Source organism: Pelophylax lessonae, assembly GCF_965119305.1.
Source record: "Pelophylax lessonae genome assembly, chromosome: 11".
In the NCBI taxonomy this organism is placed as follows: Eukaryota; Metazoa; Chordata; class Amphibia; order Anura; family Ranidae; genus Pelophylax; species Pelophylax lessonae.
The window spans coordinates 210,130,780-210,148,569 of NC_138778.1; positions in this window are offsets into that span (position 1 = coordinate 210,130,780).

Genomic DNA, 17,790 nt, shown 5'->3' on the forward strand with positions numbered 1-17,790 from the left:
GTGCTTGCCAGTTCACCTGACGTTTGAGCGGCACTAGTACCAACACTCTGCTGCATACTAGCACCCTGCGATCTCTGCTCCTCAGCAACTCCAGAACGGGGTCAGGTATGCCTGACCTTAGCAGGGACCCTTCCGTCGTCGGAGCTATCTGTCAGGGAGTCACCGCTCTCTACAGGTTCGTATACTGACCCTGATTCTGCCAATGAGGCTTCCCCTCATCTGACAAGGACAGTATCCTGTAGGCCTCTTCACTAGTGTACCTCCGTTTGGACATTTTAGCCACAACATTTATAGGTACTTAGTGTGATTCACAGGTTAAAAAGCACCTGGTTGTCCAGGACTATTTGAAACGCTACAAAAAAAGAACTGCTAGTGCTAGCAGAGATCAGGCCTGACTCTGCTAACGCTGCGATTTTGTGTGTTTTTGGAAGTGACAGTAATCTATTGATTACTGCTCTTGCCTGGGTGGAGTGGGCTGGGCGGAGAGGCTAAGCGCAGGTGCTGGCAGGTGTCTTGGCCGATCCTGCTACTGCTAATGCTGCATTTTGGGAACCCTAAAACTATTGGGGATGCTAGTGTGTGTATGTGTGTGTTACTGGTAAGCAAAGGGTTAAATTATATTTCTAACTATGCGGCGGGGATCTGCGCTGTCCTAGACTGACGCTAACTAGCGTTAATGCTAACTAACATCACCTGTGACACTAATAATAGTGATCAGAAAAAAAACTGTACACTATAAAAGTGACACTGTGACAGGGCAATGAAGGGGTTAACTGGGGGTGATCAGGGGGTTAAATCTTTATTGGGGGATAGTGGGTACCCTAAACCTATTTGGGACAGAAACTGTCGCTAACGCTAAATGAAGTCACAAGGCACACTATTACAGAAATCAGCAAAACCACTATATACTGTATATAGTGTGCAACGTGACAGGGGGTGTGTGGGTTAACTGGGGGGTGATCGGGGTGTTAAATATGCCTTGCTAGGTGTGTGTATATGTGCTGTTGGTGTACTCAGTTTTATCCTCTCTTCTCTCACGTTGGAATCCAAAAAAGACTCCAGGAGGGAAGGGAGGACCTTTTCCTGTGCCTGTGTTTACATTACACAGGTCGGTCTGTCATTGGTCAGATCCGATCACCAGGTCCAGGCCAAATATCATCATTGGTTTGGACCTGATGACTTATCAGTTCTATACCGAATCAGACCATCGCGGGGACCGAGGGCATGCGGGAGGGCGCCCCATAGCCCGTAGACCTACGTCGCTTTTCCTGCATGAGCCACCCTGCCGCAGTAAAAAGGCGGCAGATGGTCATGAACTGGTTAAAGTAAGGTGCGCATGGGCAGCCAATCAGCAAAATAAGAAAAAATCTACAATGTTTCAGCAATTTGTATTGGATTTATGTTGGATACATTTGCAAATATATCTGAAGCTGCACTGCCACGTCAAGGCCCCTCTGCAAAGTGCAGTCCCTAACTCTACTCTACTGTCATTTCCAAATTGTGATATACAAAGTAAAAAAAACATTCAGAGTCTAAACTAGTTCAATAATTTCATTCAAAACAGAGGTTTTTGTTACATATATTTGCAATCATATGTAATAATTCCTTCCATTACAGGCTGTTCAAAACCTGTCTGAGAAAAATACCAGCCTCCAACCTCCCCTTATAGCTGGTCCAACACACACCTGAAAAAATACCTTCCTCCAACCTCCCCTCATAGCCAGTCCAACAAACGCCAAAAAAAAAACACCGACCTCCAACCTCCCCTCATAGCCGGTCCAACACATGCCTGAAAAATACCGGCCTCCAACCTCTCCTCGTAGCCGGTCCAACACATCCCTGAAGAAATACTAGCCTCCATCTTCCCTTATAGCCAGTCAAACACACCTGAAAAAAAATAACGGCCTCCAACCTCCCCTTATAGCTGGGGGAAAAAAGTACTGGCCTCCAACCTCCCCTATAGCCAGTCCAACACACGCCTAAAAAAATACCGGCCTCCAACCTCCCCTCATAGCCGGTCCAACACACACCTTTAAAAAAGAAGTACCGGCCTCCAATCTCCCTTTATAGCCAGTCCAACACACACACATAAAAAGAAAAAGTACCGGCCTCCAACCTCCCCTCCCCTCATAGCTGGTCCAACACATGCCTGAAAAATACCGGCCTTTTTGGACATTTTTCTGTTTTTGTAGCATGGTGCTCTTTCACATTATAAAAATGCTGTTCTGGACTTGTCTTCTCGGCAGTAACCTCCTGCACCTCCTGTTGAATATCTTCTGTCCGCCATTGTTTTGCCATAGCCAATACATCATCAGAAGAGAAAGCATGGTTTTTGTATCAAGGATTCAAAAGACTTGCAAGCACAACATTTTTAATCTCTTCATGCTTCTGAAAACATATATCAACCAAAGCTCTTTGGCTTGACAGACCATCATTTGAAAGTTGGAGGGTGTTGTGTGTCATGACACTGAAGTCTGACATATCAGCAAGCCTCATTCCTTTCTGCATGTTTGCTCCATTGTCTCGAAGAAGCACAAGCATCACTCAGTCTTTGTTGATTCCCCAGTCTTCAAGCATGCCTAGAAACATTTCTCTACTGTGCTCAGTGTGGGATCCGTGCATCACTTTTGTATCCAACACCAATTGGCTTTTTGTCCATCCGCTGTCAATGAAGTGGCATGTAAGAATCGTTAATGACTCGCCTGACTTTTTGTCCTGACCAGCAGTCAGTCGTGAATGAGAGTGAGTTGCCAGCATTCTCTGGTTGCAGCATAGCCTTTTACTTTCTCGACGACCTTTTGTTGAATCTTTCGCAGCATTTTGGTTCGATAATACTTCTCACTCTTCAGTGTGTAGCTTGGCTCAAGTATGGACATCAACCACTTAAATCCTGAGTCAGACACCATTGTAAATGGCTGGTTATCAGTGACAATCATCTCTGTGATTACTCTGTCCAGCAGTTGGGATCTTCCATCTAAATCTAGACAGTGACACCTGTTTTTTTTCATAAACATATCTGTTATTGACGCCTGGCAGTGTGGGTGGCTTGCTGGCACCCTGTTGTGGGGTGTCTGGCTGCTGTCACCCTGTTGTGGGTCAGTGGCTGACGCCTGGCAGTTTGGGTGGCTTGCTGGTAGCCTGTTGTGGGTCGGTGGCTGAAGCCTAGCAGTGTGGGTGGCTTGTTGGCACCCTGCTGTGGGTCGGTGGCTGACACCTGGCAGTGTGGGTGGCTTGCTGGCACCCTGTTTTGGGGTGGCTGGCTGCTGTCACACTGTTGTGGGTCGGTGGCTGATGCCTGGAAGTGTGGGTGACTTGCTGGCACCCTGTTGTGGCTTGCTGGCTTGCTGGAACACTTTGGTGGGTGGCTTGCCTGGTGTCACCCTGTTGTGGGTGGCTGGCTTGCTGGAACACTGTCGTGGGTCACTGACTGGCTTGCTGGAACAATGTGGTGGGTGACTGGCTTGGTGTCACCCTTTGGTGGGTTTCTGGCTTGCTGGAACACTGTGGTGGGTGGCTGACTTGGTGTCACCCTGTTGTCAGTGGCTTGCTTGCTGGAGCACTGTAGTGGGTGGCTGGCTTGGGGTCACCCTGTTGTGGATGGCTTGCTTATTGGAACACTGTGGTGGGTGGCTGGCTTGGTGTCACCCTGTTGTGGGTGGCTTGCTTGCTGGAACAATGTGGTGGGTGGCTAGCTTGGGGTCACCCTGTTGTAGATGGCTTGCTTGCTGGAACACTGTGGTGGGTGGCTGGCTTGGTGTCACCCTGTTGTGGGTGGCTTGCTTGCTGGAACACTGGTGGGTGGGTGGCTGACTTAGTCACCCTGTTGCGGCTGGCTGGCTTGCTGGAACACTGTGGTGGTTGGCTAGCTTGGTGTCACCCTGTTATGGGTGGCTGGCTTGCTGGAACACTGTGGTGGGTGGCTGGCTGGCTTGCTGGAACACTGTGATGGGTGGCTGGCTTGGTATCACCCTGTTGTGGGTGTCTGGCTTGCTGGAACACTGTGGTGGCTGGCTGGCTTGCTTGAACACTGTGGTGGGTGGGTGGGTGGCTGGCTGGCTTGCTGGAACACTGTGGTGGGTGGGTGGCTGGCTTGCTGGAACACTGTGGTGGGTGGCTTGCTTGCTGGAACATTGTGGTCGGTGGCTGGCTTGGTGTCACCCTGTTGTGGGTGGCTTGCTTGCTAGAACACTGTGATGGGTGGCTGGCTTGGTATCACCCTGTTGTGGGTGGCTGGCTTGCTGGAACACTGTGGTGGGTGGCTGGCTTGCTGGAACACTGTGGTGGGTGGCTGACTTGGTGTCACCCTGTTGTGGGTGGCATGCTTGCTGGAACACTGTGGTGGGTGGCTGGACTGGTGTCACCCTGTTGTGGGTGGCTTGCTTGCTGGAACACTGTGGTAGGTGGCTGGCTTGGTGTCACCCTGTTGTGGATGGCTGGCTTGCTGGAACACTGTGGTGGGTGGCTGGCTTGTTGTCACCCTGTTGTGGGTGGCTTGCTTGCTGGAACATTGTGGTGGGTGGCTGGCTTGGTGTCACCCTGTTGTGGGTGGCTGGCTTGGTGTCACCCTGTTGTCGGTGGCTTGCTTCCTGGAACATTGTGGTAGGTGGCTGGCTGGATTGCTTGCTGGAACGCTGTGGTGGGTGGGTGGCTTGGTGTCACCCTGTTGTGGGTGGCTTGCTTGCTGGAACGCTGTGGTTGGTGGCTGGCTTGTTGTCACCCTGTTGTGGGTGGCTTGCTTGCTGGAAAACTGTGGTAGGTGGCTGGCTTGGTGTCACCCTGTTGGGGGTGGCTGACTTGCTTGCTGGAACACTGTGGTGGGTGGCTGACTTGTCACCCTGTTGTGGGTGGTTTGCTTGCTGGGACACTGTGGTGGGTGGCTGGCTTGTTGTCACCCTGTTGTCTGTGGCTTGCTTGCTGGAACACTGTGGTAGGTGGCTGGCTTGGTGTCACCCTGTTGGGGGTGGCTGGCTTGCTTGCTGGAACACTGTGGTGGGTGACTGGCTTGGTATCACCGTTGTGGGTGGGTGGCTTGCTTGCTGGAACACTGTGGTGGGTGGCTGATTTGTTGTCACCCTGTTGTGGGTGGCTTGCTTGCTGGGACACTGTGGTGGGTGGGTGGCTGGCTTGGTGTCACCCTGTTGTGGGTAGCTTGCTGGAACACTGTGGTGGGTGGCTGGCTTGGTGTCGCCCTGTTGTGGGCGGCTGGCTTGCTGGAGCACTGCGGTGGGTGTAGAGATATGCCGGTTTTCGGTAATGCGATATATCGCAGTATCACATACACACGGTATCATTATTGTGGTTATTTTTAAAATACCATGTTTTTCTGCTCTCCAAGTCTGCCTTTAGAATTGATTATTTTCAGTGAACTGGATGACTTGTTCACTCACTCATTCAATAGAGACAGGTCTGGTAATATGATCCTAGAGTGAGCTTAGCTTAGCTTAGCTTAGAGAGAGAGAGAGAGAGAGATCACCTGAGGGGCGGAGTCTAAGTACTAACTGGTGTTTACCAGAGCTCCTGATGGTGGAGATGGGTTTTTCTGCGTGTTAGTACCAGGTCGCTGTCCTCAGGATTGCCCCCCCCCCCCCCCACTAGGAGGTAAGCAAGCCAGGGTCCAGTAGCATATATAGCATATATAGAAGGTGTAAACAGGGCCGTAGTTGGTAAACAAGCTCAGTGAGAATAGTCTTTGATAGACACAGCAAAGGTCCCAGGTTCAAGTTCAGGCCCTGACACCTAGTTTAAAATGTCTTCCAACATTTTGGCCATCTTCACTCCCAAAAAAGCTGCACCTGTCCCATTTAAGTGCATTCCATCAATGCCATAGTGATGGTAGTTGACTGAAAAGTCAGCCCAGTTCTCCATGAAGCCAAACCCCTCCTCCCTGCACCAGATCCTCAGCCACTTATTAAGCTCCCTAAGCTCCTGTTGCCTCTCTGGTGTGGCTCGAGGTACAGGCAGTATTTCTGAAAATACTGCCTTGGAGATCCTTTTCTTCAATATAGCTCCTAAGTCCCTGAAATCACTTTTTATGGCGTTCCATCTTCCTCTAACTTTGTCGTTAGTACCAATATGTACCATGACAGCTGGGTCCTCCCCAGCGCCATCCAACAATCTGTCCATGCAGTCTACAATGTCCCGAACCCGAGAGCCCGGTAAACAACATACTGTTCGGCGAGAACGATCTTTGTGACAGATTGCCCTCTCTGTTCCTCTAATAATAGAATCCCCTACCACAAGTATCTGCCTATTCTTTCCTGTATCCTTGCCCCCATCTTCACTGGGGGAGTTGTTCCCAAGGTTCCTCTGGTATTTTGGTGGAGCCTCAACTTGAATTTCTTCCAGCTTTTTGGTCATCTTCTCTCCCAATAGAGCAGCACCCTGCTCATTTAAGTGCAGCCCATCTCTGGTATAGAGCCAGAAACGGTATGAAAAGTCAGCCCAGTTATCCAGAAACCCAAATCCTTCCTCCCTGCACCAGTTCCTCAGCCACTTGTTAAGTGCTGCAAGCTCTTGCTGCCTCTCTGGTGTGGCTCCAGGTATGGGCAGAATTTCTGAAAATACGGCCTTGGAGGTCCTTTTCTTCAGTATAGTCCCTAAGTCTCTGAAATCATTTTGTAGGGCGTTCCATCTTCCTCTAACTTTGTCGTTAGTACCAATATGTACCATGACAGCTGGGTCCTCCCCAGCTCCATCCAACAATCTGTCCATGCAATCCACAATGTCCTGAACATGAGCGCCTGTTAAACAACATACTGTTCGGCGATAACGATCTTTGTGACAGATTGCCCTCTCTATCCTTCTTATGATTTCGTCCCCTACCACAAGTATCTGCCGATCCTTTCTTGTAACCGTGGCTCCAACTTCACTGGAGAAGATGTTCCCCTGGCATTTTGGTGGAGTCTCAACATGAACATCACATTCTGGTGGAGTCGCAATGTGAATGTCGCATGCAGGTGAAGTCGCAATGTGAACATCACTTTGTGGTAGAGTTTCGATGGGAATGTCACATTCTGCCAGAGTCTCATTGGGAATGTCACATTCTGCCGGAGTCTCATTGGGAATGTCGCATTCTGCCGAAGTCTCATTGGGAATGTCACATTCTGCTGGAGTCTCATTGGGAATGTCACATTCTGCTGGAGTCTCATTGGGAATGTCGCATTCAGCTGGAGTCTCATTGGGAATGTCGCATTCAGCTGGAGTCTCATTGGGAATGTCGCATTCAGCTGAAGTCTCATTGGGAATGTCGCATTCAGCTGAAGTCTCATTGGGAATGTCGCATTCTGCTGGAGTCTCATTGGGAATGTCGCATTCAGGTGGAGTCTCAACAGGAACCTCACATTCTGTCGGCGTCTCAACAGGAACATCACAATTTGTCGAAGTCTCAGTGGGAATGTCCCAATCTGCTGGAGTGTCAGCAGAAACGTCACAATCTGCTGTAGTCTTAGCCGCAACGTCACATTCTGCCAGAGTCTCGGCGGGAATGTTACATTGTGGAGAATTATCAATGTGAACAACACATTTTGGTGCATTCAACATTTTTTCCAACTTTTTGGCCATTTTCTTTCCTAACAGAGTTGCACCCTGCTCATTTAAGTGAAATCCGTCCCTGCTGTAGAGCAGGTAATAATTCATTGAAAAGTCAGTCCAGTTCTCCATGAAGCCAAAACCCTCCTTCTTGCACCAGTTCTTCAGCCACCTGTTAAGCCCCATAAGCTCCTGCTGTCTCCTTGTTGTGGCTCGAGGTACAGGCAGTATTTCTGAAAATACTACCTTGGAAGTCCTTTTCTTCAATATAGCCCCTAAGGCCCTGAAATCATTTTGTAGAATGCTCCATCTTCTTCTGATGTTGTCGTTGGTGCCAATATGTACCATGACAGCTGGGTCCTCCCCAGCCTCATCCAACAATTTGTCCATCTGTTCTGCAATGTCCCGAACCCGTGCATTCGGGAAAAAACATACTGTTCGTTGATCACAGTCTTTCTGACAGATTGCTCTCTCTGTCCCTTTAATAACTGAATCCCCTACCACCAGTATCTGCCTCTCTATTTTTGTAAGCTTGCTCCCATCTTCACTGGAGGAGGTGATCCCATGGCTCCCCTGGTATTTTGGTGCATTCTCAACATGAACGTCACATTGTGCTGTAGTCTCAACATGAACATCACATTGTGCTACAGTCTTAACGTGAACATCACATTCTGGTGGTGTTTCAAAGGGAATGTCACATTCTGGTAAAATCTCAATGTGAATGTGACATTCTGGTGGATTCTTTTCGTGAACCTCATATTCAGGAGAAGTCTCAGTGTGAACCTCACATTCTGGAGGTGTCTCAGTGTAAATGTCACATTGTTTTGGAGTTTCAATGTGGACATCACATTCTTCCGGAGTGTCAGTGGGAACATCACATTCTTCCGGAGTATATGAGGGAACATCACATTCTGTTGGAGTCTCAGCGGGAGCGTCACATTCTGGAGGAGACTCATTGTGATGATGAAATTCGGGAGACGTCTCATTGTGAACTTCACATTCTGGAGGAGTACCATTGTGAACTTCACATTCTGGAGCACTCTCAATGTCAACGTCATATTGTGATGAAGTTTCAACATAAACGTCTCTTTCTACTGTAGTCTCAACGGGAACGTAACATTCTGGTGATGTCACAACAGGAATGTCACATTCAGCCTGAGTCTCAGTAGGACTATCACATTCTTCCTGAGTCTCAGCAGGAACATCACATTCTGGAGGAGACTCATTGTGATGATGAATTTCTGGAGAGGTCTTAATGTGAAAGTCACATTCTTGATTAGTCTCATTGTGAACATCACATTCTGGTGGAGTACCATTGTGAATGTCACATTCTGGAGCAGTCTCAATGTGAACTTCATATTGTGATGAAGTTTCAACATGAACGTCTCTTTCTTCTGCAGTCTCATGGGGAACGTCACATTCTGGTGATGTCACAACAGGAATGTCACATTCTGCCTGAGTCTCAGTGGGAATGCCACATTCTGCTGAAGTCTCAACAGGAACGTCACATTCGTCTGCAGTCTTAATGTGTACATCACATTTTGGTTGGCCCTCAATGTGGATGTCACGTTGTTGCTCACTGGGGAAGGCCTGCTGCGTGGGATCCGTCTGCAATAAAATTCTGCCTTCATCTGCAATAGAAAAGAAGAATTAGATTTAGCACATTCATCTACATTTTATATATATTTTCTTCATAAAACATCAAATTATACAGAGAATAATTCAGTGCAAGGAACAATAAATAAACCCAACATGACAGGGACACAGGGATGACTACTGTTGACCTTCGTATAAAAATGCTGGTTGCCTGGGAATTATACGAACCCACTAAATTTCAATGACTCAGGAAGCTGGTAACAAGTATTTTTAGTGGTGTGGTGATGCGCTTTCATGTTTAAATGAGTGGGTGGGTCACAAAAGAAGTTGCAAAAGGAGGTATTGGTGTCACTTGCTTGGCTTTGCATTGTGGTAGGGGCTTGTGAATCATCAGACCAGCTAAGCAGATGATTTGTTAACTGTCAGTTTTGCCCAGAAAGCTTGTCATTTCTCAGCCCTGAGATCAGACAGGAGATGGGTCACTTGCTATGGGGGTCATACACCAGCTGATAGGTTTGCATTGGCCGGGAGAGAAAACAAGTGACTAATGTAGTAGGAATAGTAATGTATGGTTTCCTATATTCTTATCATTGTTTTAAAGATATTCATGCTGTTCCTTCAATTGCTATATATTAGTTATGCTTAACCCCCCTTTGACAGAATCTTTACCCCAGTAGGGGGAGGGCAGGAGGGACCAGCCAATCACAGGACTGATTCTGTCATATGAGGGGCGTTTTATGAAATCGGTGGGCCTGTGTGCAAAATCATAAGTTGGGCTCGGCTGCTTAATTAAAAATAAAAAAAGTGGTGTACTTAGTGTGGCGCAGTGAAGAGTAAGCATGGCGTTCATTGTTCCAGGGGTGGTGCTAGGATTGTAAGAGACCTGGGGCACCTTTGGGCACACCAAGTAGAAGAATAATACGGTTCACGTAGCATGTCGTGGTGAACAGTGGGTGTGGCCAAATTATGTTAATGGTAGGAGGGGTTTGAAGGGGTGGTTACATAAAACAGAACATGCAAGAGTCCCACAGACATGTATAAACCTCAGCACAATTATTTAAAAATAAAACTCTTCCATTATGTCTGATTTTGTGTATATTCAATATAAATGGAGAGCTGACACTTCATCTGAGCCGACCATAAAGGATTATTTCGCCTTTTAGCGAAGAATAATAAATGGCAATTTTTTAGCAGGTAAGAAATAGTAGATTTACTTTTCCTGTAAAGCATTGCAGTGAGATTAGCAGATCCCGGGTACCATGCCGCTCTCCTTCACACTGACAGTTTAAAAAAAAAAATCGGTTGGCAGCGAACAGGTGTGGAGAGAGAGATGGGGGAGGGGAGACTTGGCTCCAAGATTTACAGTTTGTTTCTCTTGATTTAAAAATCTGCAGATTGCTGATTACAAGACAAAAGTCAGCAACGTCCATGGCAACCCCTATACATGTTTTTATATGGGGGGGGGGGGGTGACCTGTCATCAATGTCCATGGCAATCACTATACATGTTTTTATATGGGGGGGGGGTGACCTGTCATTCATGTCCATGGCAATCACTATATATGTTTTTATATGGGGGGGTTGTGTGTGACCTGTCATTAACGGCAATCCCTATACATGTGTACATATGGGGGGGGGGAGGGGGGTGACCTGTCATCAATGGGGTGGAAGGATCCAATGAAAGGCTGTCAGTTATTTTGAATCTATTAATATCCACAATACTTACCAATCCCAGTGTCGGTATTTCGGGGCGGTCCATTGGCTTTACGGCCGGAACCAATACATCTAAGAACGGCTCTGGCGCAGCCGCGCACAAAAGCCCGAGCCCTCTTCATTTTGGGGGGCTTCTTGGTTGGGGTATCTGCAGGATGGTCACTGATACCTTCTTCCATAGCTGCTCTTCCTATGGTGGGTTTCTCTTTGGTGTTTTTCAGAGAAAAAAGCTGTTTACATTTAAATTGGTTCATTATTAAGAATAATGAAACACGCTTTAAACGTACAACGATGAAATCGCAATGGAATTGAATTCAAATGAAATCAAATCCAATGAAATCGCAAGAAATATCTCAGCAGAGATAAAGACAGGTCTTCACTGGTCGGTGTCAACACTTGTCTCAGTGATTTCCAGCTCCTGCGGCTCCTTATATAGGCCCAGCCTCCTCTGGCTCCTCCCACTGGTAATGTGACTTTTTTTTTTTTAAATCTCATGATGACTCAGCAAAAAAAATAACTGACGATTTTTCTTAAAGGAGCCTCGTCCTTGTTTGTGAGCTGTGTGAATTCAGGCTGTAGGCTCAGTATACGGATCTAATAGGGATACGGCTCCTGTAATAACATGTTTTTCTGGAAGTGACAGTTATTTTCATTGACATTTAACCCTTACAGTCCCATGGCTGAAATAAAGATCTGTATTCCTAACCAATTATTTTTCCATATTTAACCCTTTAACTGCCAAACCATTTTTTTTTTCCTTTCAGCTTTTAACCCTTTCAGTACCAAACTATATACTTCATTTTTTTAAACCCTTAACTGTAAAACCAATGCTGGCCCCCTTTAATTTATTAACCCTTTCACTGCCAAACCAAATAACCCCCTCCACACAAACTTTAACCCTTTCACTGCCAGATCTTTTTTTTTTTTTTTATTTTTTTTTTCCATTTTTAGCCCATATGTTAAAATATAAATAAAGGAAAACATTTTTAGTTTTAGTTTTGGATGGAGTGGAAAGGGATTAGAACACCTGTTAGGTTTTTATCGCTGTGTGCGCCCCCTTTAGGGATATTCACCCTCTTTGTGTTTCATGTTTACCATTATCACCAAAAGTGCAAGAAAATTCCAATATTTGGGTTGTCACCAGAAGCAGAATTAGAGGGGAAATCTTCCAATGGGGACACCCTGGGATTATGTCACTTTGGGGGAGTTCTCTAACTTCTTTTTTTGTTTGGGACAGGAAGTGAAGGGAAATCTCCCCAATGGGGACACAGTTGGCAAAGAAAACCTGACAGAGGTTCTATCCCTCCCTTATTCTATTCTAAATGGGGAAAAACAACATTGTCTTTAGTTCAATTTTAACTTTTCACTTGTTTGTGGGGGGTGATGGGGAGTCTGAAAGAGGGTGCAGCATATTACACATGGGGCTCAACGGGGGTGGAGTGTCTGCAGACACGAGCAACTGCTACTTTCAGAGACGGGGAGGGGAGAGCGCTCAGATGGTCATTTTAACCCTTTCACTGTTGGACATTTATTTATGTATTTTTATTTTTCCAATGTACTAATTGCTAATTTCTGCCTTCAAAGCATTCCATAGTTTGTGAAGTGATGAAGGCCCCGCCCAGTCACACTTCTTACATACACCTGGATGGGAAACGCCCATTTTTTCAAGTGTTTTTTTTTTTTTTTACCCAGCAAGCATAGAGCAGTCTATTCATTTCAATGGGCCGCCTTATGTGCGATAAACATGGCAAAGTAGCGCATGGTGTGTTCCGGGTCACTTTTTTTTATTGTTCTCGATCAATTGTTCGCAGGGATACCTCACATGTGGGGTTTGAATATCGTTTACATATGTGTTCGCGAATTGCACATGCGTTCTCTTGGATGTTAGAGACCTTGCGCTCCTCCACCTTCCGTTTGAGGATGTCCCACAGATGCTCAATAGGGTTTAGGTCTGGAGACATGCTTGGCCCGTCCATCACCTTTACCCTCAGCTTCTTTAGCAAGGCAGTGGTCATCTTGGAGGTGTTTGGGGTCGTTATCACGTTGGAATACTGCCCTGCGGCCCAGTCTCTGAAGGGAGGGGATCATGCTCTGCTTCAGTATGTCACAGTACATGTCGGCATTCATGGTTCCCTCAATGAACTTTAGCTCCCCAGTGTTGGCAGCACTCATGCAGCCACAGACCATGACACTCCCACCACCATGCTTGACTGTAGGCAAGTCACACTTGTCTTTGTACTCCTCACCTGGTTGCCGCCACACACTCTTGACACTATCTTAACCAAATAAGTTTATCTTGGTGTCATCAGACCACAGGACATGGTTTCAGTAATCCATGTCCTTAGTCTACTTGTCTTCAGCAAACTGTTTGCGGGCTTTCTTGCGCATCATCTTTAGAAGAGGCTTCCTTCTGGGATGACAGCCATGCAGACCATTTTGATGCAGTGTGCGGCGTATGGTCTGAGCACTGACAGCCTGACCCCCCATCCCTTCAACTTTTGTAGCAATGCTGGCAGCACTCATACGTCTATTTCCCAAAGACAACCTCTAGATATGACACTGAGCATGTGCACTCAACTTCTTTGGTTGACCAAAGCAAGGCCTGTTCTGAGTGGAACCTGTCCTGCTAATCTACTGTATGGTCTTGGCCACTGTACTGCAGCTCAGTTTCAGGGTCTTGGCTATCTTCTTATAGCCTAGGCCAGCCGTCATTAAATGGTAGCCTGCGGTCAAAGAACGGACTGCACAATGCTTCCACCCGGACCGTCAGGCCGCCACTATAAGCAGTCATTGGTTTGCTGGGACCTCGCGTGTCCCAGCAACCAGTGACGTCCCGTGTATGCGCCCCACCCCACTGCTTCTTTCTACCGCTCCCGACTCACTCCCAGTCAGGCCGCGAGTTGGGGCGTGATGTCAAGTGCACGCCTGCCCCCCTGCTCCTAACTGCGGCTCCTGACTCTCACTCTCAGCCGGGCTGCGAGTTGGAGCCTGACATCACGTGTGCGCCCCGCCCCCCCTGCTGTTTGCGGCTCCTGGCTCTCGCATTTTCTGCCCCCAAAGGTATGTGGGTCACATTTTTAAGGGGGTTGCTTATTTTATAAAGTGCAGACTGATGGGCATATTTTATGATAAGGGACATGCTGATGGGCACATTTTATGTTAAGAGCAACGCTGATGGACACGTTTTGTTTTGCCCAACAGAGTGCCCTCTAACATAAAATGTGCCCATCAGTGTGCCCCTATTTTATGTTAAAGGTCACGCTGATGGGCAAATTTTATGCTAAAGGTTACACTGATGGGCATAATTAATGCTAAGGGTCATGGTGATGGGCACATTTTATGTTAAGGGACACGCTGATGGACACGTTTTGTTTTGCCCATCTTTCTGAGTCATAGCACAGACTTGAGATTCAGACCTCGGCCCAAAGAAAATTTTAGAGGCTGGACCTCCTTGAATGTTAATTCATTACCCCTGGCCTAGGCCATCTTTATGTAGAGCAACAATTCTTTTTTTTCAGACCCTCAGAGAGTTCTTTGCCATGAGGTGCCATGTTGAACTTCCAGTGACCAGCATGAGACAGTGAGAGCGATAACACCAAATTTAACACACCTGCTCCCCATTCACACCTGAGACCTTGTAACACTAACGAGTCACATGACACCGGGGGAGGCAAAATGGATAATTGGGTCCAATTTGGACATTGTCACTTAGGGGTGTACTCACGTTTGTTGCCAGCAGTTTAGACATTAATGGCTGTGTGTTGTTATTTTGAGGGGACAGCAAATTTACACTGTTATACAAGCTGTACACTCACTACTTTACATTGTAGCAAAGTCTCATTTCTTCAGTGTGAGGGGTGTACTTAGTTTTGTGAGATACTGTATAAACCTCAGCACAATTATTTAAAAAATAAAAATAAAACTCTTCCATTGTGTCTGATTTTGTGTACATTGAATATAAATGGAGAGCTGACACTTCATCTGAGCCGACCATAAAGGATTATTTCACCTTTTAGCGAAGAATAATAAATGGCAATTTTTTAGCAGGTAAGAAATCGTACATTTACTTTTCCTGTAAAGCATTGCACTGAGATTAGCAGATCCCGGGTACCATGCCGCTCTCCTTCACACTGACAGTTTAAAAAGAAAACAAAAATCGGTTGGCAGCGAACAGAGAGAGATAGAGTTGGGGGAGGGGGAGACTTGGCTCCAAGATTTACAGTTTGTTTCTCTTGATTTAAAAATCTGCAGATTACTGATTACAAGACAAAAGTCAGCAACGTCCATGGCAACCCCTATACATGTTTTTATATGGGGGGGGGTGTGACCTGTCATCAATGGCAACCCCTATACATGTGTATATATGTGGGGGGGGGACCTGTCATCAATGGCAATCCCTATACATGTGTACATATGGGGGGGGGGGTGACCTGTCATCAATGGGGTGGAAGGATCCAATGTAAGGGTGTCAGTTATTTTGTATCTATTAATATCCACAACACTTACCAATCCCAGTGTCTGTATTTCGGGGCGGTCCATTGGCTTTACGGCCGGAACCAATACATCTAAGAACGGCTCTGGCGCAGCCGCGCACAAAAGCCCGAGCCCTCTTCATTTTGGGGGGCTTCTTGGTTGGGGTATCTGCAGGATGGTCACTGATACCTTCTTCCATAGCTGATCTTCCTATGGTGGGTTTCTCTTTGGTGTTTTTCAGAGAAACAATCTGTTTACATTTAAATTGGTTCATTATTAAGAATAATGAAACACGCTTTAAACGTACAACGATGAAATCGCAATGAAATTGAATTCAAATGAAATCAAATCCAATGAAATCGCAAGAAATATCTCAGCAGAGATAAAGACAGGTCTTCACTGGTCGGTGTCAACACTTGTCTCAGTGATTTCCTGCTCCTGCGGCTCCTTATATAGGCCCAGCCTCCTCTGGCTCCTCCCACTGGTCATGTGACTTTTTTTTTTTTTTTTTTTTTTAATCTCATGATGACTCAGCAAAAAAAAATAACTGACGATTTTTCTTAAAGGAGCCTCGTCCTTGTTTGTGAGCTGTGTGAATTCAGGCTGTAGGCTCAGTATACGGATCTAACAGGGATACGGCTCCTGTAATAACATGTTTTTCTGGAAGTTACAGTTATTTTCATTGACATTTAACCCTTACAGTCCCATGTCTGAAATAAAGATCTGTATTCCTAACCAATTATTTTTCCATGTTTAACCCTTTAACTGCCAAACCATTTTTTTTTTTCTTATAGCTTTTAACCCTTTCAGTACCAAACTATATACTTCATTTTTTTAAACCCTTAACTGTAAAACCAATGCTGTCCCCCTTTCATTTATTAACCCTTTCACTGCCAAACCAAATAACCCCCTCCACACAAACTTTAACCCTTTCACTGCCAGATCTTTTTTTGTTTTTTTAATTTTTTTTCCATTTTTAGCCCATATGTTAAAATATAAATAAAGGAAAACATTTTTATTTTTAGTTTTGGATGGAGTGGAGAGGGATTAGAACACCTGTTAGGTTTTTATCGCTGTGTGCGCCCCCTTTAGGGATATTCACACTCTTTGTGTTTCATGTTTACAATTATCACCAAAAGTGAAAGAAAATTCCAATATTTGGGTTGTCACCAGAAGCAGAATTAGAGGGGAAATCTTCCAGTGGGGACACTAGTTCTGGTGACACCCTGGGATTGTGGGGGGCGTTCTCTAACTTCTGTTTTTGTTTGGGACAGGAAGTGAAGGGAAATCTCCCCAATGGGGACACAGATGGCAAAGAAAACCTGACAGAGGTTCTATCCCTCCCTTATTCTATTCTAAATGGGGAAAAAACAACATTGTCTTTAGTTCTATTTTAACTTGTATGTGGGGGGTGATGGGGAGTCTGAAAGCGGGTGCAGCATATTACACATGGGACTCAGCGGGGTGGAGTGTCTGCAGACACGAGCAACTGCTGCTTTCAGAGAGGGGGAGGGGAGAGCGCTCAGATATTCATTTTAACCATTTCACTGTTGGACATTTATTTATGTATTTTCATTTTTCCAGTGTGCTAATTGCTCATTTCTGCCTTTAAAGCATTCCGTAGTTTGTGAAATGATGAAGGCCCCGCCCAGTCACACCTCTGACATACACCTGTATGGGAAACGCCCATTTTTTCAAGCGTTTTTTTTTTTTACCCAGCAAGCATAGAGCAGTCTATAGATTTCATTGGGCCGCCCTATGTGCGACAAACATGGCAAAGTAGCGCATGGCGTGTTCCGGCTCACTTTTTTTTATTGTTCGCAGCGATACCTCACATGTGCGGTTCGAATACCGTTTACATATGTGGGCGCGACTTGAATATGCATTCGCTTCTGCGCGCCAGCACTGAGGGATCGGGGCACTAAAAGTGTTTTTTTTCCTATTTATTTTATTCTTTACTTTACACGGTCCCTTTAATTTTTGTCACTTTTATTCCTATTATAAGGAATGTAGACATCCCTGGTAATAGAATATAAGGATGACCGGTCCTCTTTTTGGAGAGATATAGGGTCAAAAAGACCCCAAATATCTTCTTTACCTTTAACCACTTCCCCCAAATGTACGCCCCGTACGTCCTCGGGCTTCACTGGTAATAACGGGATGGTGGGGGCACCTACAGGCATCATCTCCGTATCATTGTTTGCAGCCAGCGAATTCTCTACAAGGCAGAAGTGATCCGAGGGGCCAATTAGCAACTGGATCACTTCTGCGGGTGGTGGAAGGAGGTCCCCTCCCCCATCTCTCCAGTCCCATAGCAGAGGCCGGGAGCGGTGTGGCCGGTGGCAATGACTGCCCTGTACAGAGAGAAAGGAACTGGCGTCATTCTCCTCTCTTTGTAACTCTGGAAACCGGGAGCGAAAAGTGTTCATCACTTCCCTGCTCCGCCCCCTTTGTTTACCTGTCCACCAGCGACCAGAGAAGC